The 4,672-nt window shown below is 32.9% G+C and overlaps 1 pseudogene; it reads right to left on the bottom strand.

The window, feature by feature from the left end:
- Positions 1–2,587: 2,587 nt before the first annotated feature.
- On the bottom strand, positions 2,588–3,806 carry LOC124923843 (annotated as a pseudogene).
- Between the last annotated feature and the right edge of the window lie 866 nt (positions 3,807–4,672).

The raw sequence follows: 4,672 nt of genomic DNA, 5'->3' as shown, positions 1-4,672 counted from the left end.
TGTTTTACCGCTCAATTACGAGAAATGTATTTCTCGCATTTGGTATTTCTCGCATTTGGTGCTCAATTACGAGAAATGTATTTCTCGCATTTGGTGCTCAATTACGAGAAATGTATTTCTCGCATTTGGTATTTCTCGCCTTTGGTATTTCTCGCATTTGGTATATATATTGAGATTCAGACATTTGTAAAATATATGAAAACGGTTAGGGTTTCAAATCGATCTACAATAAACTACGAAAAACAATCTCCAATGGAGGACGCGATCGCGGTGCATTCATCTCTGGATATCAGATTAACACACATACATGATGACGACTCAAGACAAGAACGCCTTATCATCGGAGGCTCCACTTGCCCCCGTCACCGTCGAACGCAATGTTCGCTCCGACCTCGACACCAAACTTCCAAAGCCTTGTATGTATTCTCTAGCTAGATCTTGTTCTTTCAAATTATTAAATCTTTGAGATTGGGTCTTTCATCAAATATGCAGACTTGGCTAGATATGTCAACTGAGTTTGAAGGAAATGGTTGGTATTATATGAGATTAGAAATTTGAATCCCTAAAGTTAGATTTTTTCTCTCTGTGATTAATTGGGTTTTTTTCGTTTCTTCTTTAGTTCTAAGGGTTTTCGTCTTATGTATATAGGATAAAATGAATCACCAAAAATGCTATAACAGCAGACAAGGAACGAATCCGGGAGATACATTGCCGGAAAAGGTGGATGTAAGTATCGATATGTTTCTTAGGTTGCTGGTTGTTGGATTTCTATAAAAGTAAATTTGATTGTCTTACATATATACTTTAGATATTCATACTCTTGTGTTTTATTTTCCAATTAATCACAGGCCTACTGAAAATGTTGATCTTGATAATGTAGAACAAGCTTCATTGAATACACAATTGTCATCTTCTAATATTGGATTTAGATTTCTCCAAAAGATGGGTTGGAAAGGAAAAAGTCTTGGGAAGGATGAACAAGGTAAATAAACATCAATTCTCCTATTAAAGTAGATTGATTATAATATGTTATAGCAAGGTTTTATGGGTGAACTAGCTCTCAACATAGACACGAGAATTGAACATTTCTGCAGGAACTTCATTGTTTGTGCATCTGTTATGTTTTCTCTATCAAATAATTGGGTAGTAAATTATTTTTTCGGTTTATATTAAGGAATAATTGAGCCAATAAGGTCTGGTATGCGGGATGCAAAATTGGGAATTGGAAAACAGAAAGATGATGATTTTTATACTGCTGAAGAAAATATCCAAAGGAAGAAACTTGACGTGGAGTTAGAGGAGACAGAGGAGATTGCTAAGAAACGAGAGGTATGCTTTTTGCAGTTTGTATGTGTGCATACCCGGATAATTGGAGCTTGATGCTTGCTTCTTTTTTTTTTACAAAACCAACATTTATTAGCAGAAGGCAACACATATTTCTTTTATATGTGTGTCTTTTGAGGGGAATTGATATCATCAAGTTTGGAAGGTCTTGAGAATTTCGTATAGTTTTTATTACCTGGTTGCTTTCTTCTACTGCCAAGGTCCAAAAATCTGCAAAACAAGCTAAGCCAAAAAGGGAGGCAATTGTTTTTCCTTGTTACTTCTGTTGGGACTCTTGTCATTGTTGTTTCCTAATTAGGCAGTTTCTTATGTTGTCCAGATTTCAAACAGTAGCTCGACAAAGAAGCAGGCAAAGATTCCAATAGCTTCAGTTTTCGGGAATGATAGTGACGAAGAACAGTGAAATATGTTTGTTGGGTTGAACCCGAATCTGTTTAAGTTTGTAAACTATTACTGTCTTTATGTCTCTCTTTTGCATCATCTTTAAGCAAACACTATGTCAATTACAGATTATTTATGGAGTTTTTACAGTCAGATTGTTGAGTGAAAGTTACAGTTTATTTGTGGAGTTTTACAGTCAGTTTCTATTCAAATATTTATTATTTTTTTGCTAAACTCATTATGTTATTAAGACCGCATGCTAAAAAATACCTATTTTGAAATACTTTTATGAATATGAAAACCGAAATCAGATGATAATTGACAAATCGTTGTCTGGTTTCATTTTACGAGTACAAATTTATAAGCATTTTTCATCATAAAAATGCACAATCTCTTAAAGTGATAGCTAAAATATCCTTTATAAAAGATACAGAATTTTCTTTATTTCATGTCAATCCGACAGACTCATGCTTCAACAACTATAATCTTAATGGAATCATGTCAACAAGAGGCTAACTATGGAGAAATTAAGAGGCTAACTATGGGCCTTGATAAGAACACAAAAACTCCTTGCGACTTTTGATTTGTCCTGTAAGAATTGTTGACATTATATATGTTGGTATTAGATTTAAACTTTTTAATCATCTGTTTTATTTATTTCACATTTTCTTGACTAGATGTTTTACATATTTGAATAGCATGTTTGGTATGACCCAAAATTGAAAGCACTCACATACATCAACATTCATAAATATGTTATGCGTATCACAAAAATTGAAAGGGTATATGATTCTAATCTCAGTTGTGAATCAAAAAATAAAATTGAAAAGTTTTTTAAAAGCAAAAGAGTCCCCCGACTTTATCAGACAATAGCATTGGCAGCACTTGCAATTCTGGGCCATAAATCAGCACATTCCTTCCCAATTGGATCAGTAATGGCAGAACCTGTTTTTTTTACCATCAAACAAATAATGGTGAGTGAATGAATGAGGCCTAAAGATGATATAGTAATTTAACACATTTTGAGACATTTTTTACCTTTCATTTCTCCATTAGGATTCACTATCACACCAACATTATCTGCATAGTAACAACATATTTATCAACCAAGATATTTACATATTACAATAAACAAATTTCATATATAAAAAAAATTGTGTTGTGATTGTTCAAAATGGAGAAGACCAAGAAGTAGGTAAGACTTTGAACGCAAATAAGTGAGTATAGTGTTTCTAAATACATCATTCATCATAGCATAAACTCTATTCATTATCCCTAATACTCTTTCTTTAATATCTTAGTGGGTATATACAATACCCAAATACCCTTGAAAACCAATACTAAAGAAAAACTATTTCTAAATCCTCAACATTGAGAGTTTGTCATACAAAAGTGAATTGCAGTGAAGAAGGGGGTTAAAGGCATTATGATGATGAAGTGAGACATTACAATCAATCAAAAAGTCAAATTGTACACTAACTAAATGACACTTTAATTGTCAAAACAGATATCTGATTATGATGAGCTTTGTTTGGTTAAGTTGTTTACTTGTGGAAATGTGCATGCTTTTCAAATTGTTTGATTTGCCCTAGTTGTAATCAAATAAGGGATTGTATCAATCAGATCGTGAAAAGAGTGAGTTCTTCAGTCTAACTGTTCTAGTAAAGAATAAAAAAGAATTGGTTAAACAAGTAACAAGTTATAACACAAAACAAAATCAGAATCTACTAAATCACCTTCAAAATACATGAACACTCCATCCTTTCGGCGTCAGGGCTTGCGTTGTCTAACAATGACAGCAGGCATGACCTTCTTTCTCAAATCAGGTTTCCCTTTCTTCACCGTCGCCATAACCATATCTCCCACACAAGCAGACGACAATCGATTAAAACGACCCTTGATCCCCTTCACTGATATGATGTAGAGATTCTTCGTGCTGGTATTGTCGGCACAGTTGACCGTAGCCGCCACAGGAAGACCTGAAACACGTTGTTTTTCAACATTGAATTACTATCAAGTATCAAACATGTAGTTAACAAAGAATTGTATAGAAGATGAAAACACTAACCTCGCTTCGACATTTTGGCAGCTTCAAAATACAAGGACAATGTGAATTTGGGGATTTAGAGTATTTATATGAGAACCCTAAATTTAGGGTTCATGGTCGGAGAATAATTACCAAATGCGAGAAATACCAAAGGCGAGAAATACCAAATACGAGAAATACCAAAGGCGAGAAATACCAAATGCGAGAAATACATTTCTCGTAATTGAGCACCAAATGCGAGAAATACCAAATGCGAGAAATACATTTCTCGTAATTGAGCACCAAATGCGAGAAATACCAAATGCGAGAAATACATTTCTCGTAATTGAGCACCAAATGCGAGAAATACCAAATGCGAGAAATACATTTCTCGTAGTTGAGCAGTAAAACAGGCGCGCGAAGGGTATTACAGACTTTTCACAGGGCAAAAAGGCCCTTTTTGCCAACTTTATCAACCGTGGGCCTTTTTTGGAATTAGACTACTTATGAGGGCCATTTCATCAAATTTCCCCATTGTAATAGGTTTTATTGATACTTAAAAAAGTATAAATTTTATAAAATTTGGAGATGATGATATAAAAAAAATATCATTTAGTTATATTTTTTTGGCAATTGAATTTTTATTTATTTTGTATCACTTTGAAAAAAGTAGATACCAAACTAGTTATCCCATTCTTGGTTAAAAAAATGGTTGTGATTATGTTTGATTACAAATATTATTTTAAAGTTGAATTTGAGTCTAGATTTAAACAATAAAATATTGATGAATTGTTTTTTTTGGGTTAGACGATGAATATTAGTCTTGCTATTTTAATTTTAGTATAGAACAACATTAATTGTCAATATATATATATATATATATATATATATATATATATATATATATTCATAATATTACAT

The sequence above is a fragment of the Impatiens glandulifera genome, chromosome 2 (genome assembly GCF_907164915.1).
Source record: "Impatiens glandulifera chromosome 2, dImpGla2.1, whole genome shotgun sequence".
Taxonomy (NCBI): domain Eukaryota; kingdom Viridiplantae; phylum Streptophyta; class Magnoliopsida; order Ericales; family Balsaminaceae; genus Impatiens; species Impatiens glandulifera.
The sequence above is the reverse complement of the archived record's forward strand: the minus strand, read 5'-3'. Positions and strand labels throughout refer to the sequence as shown.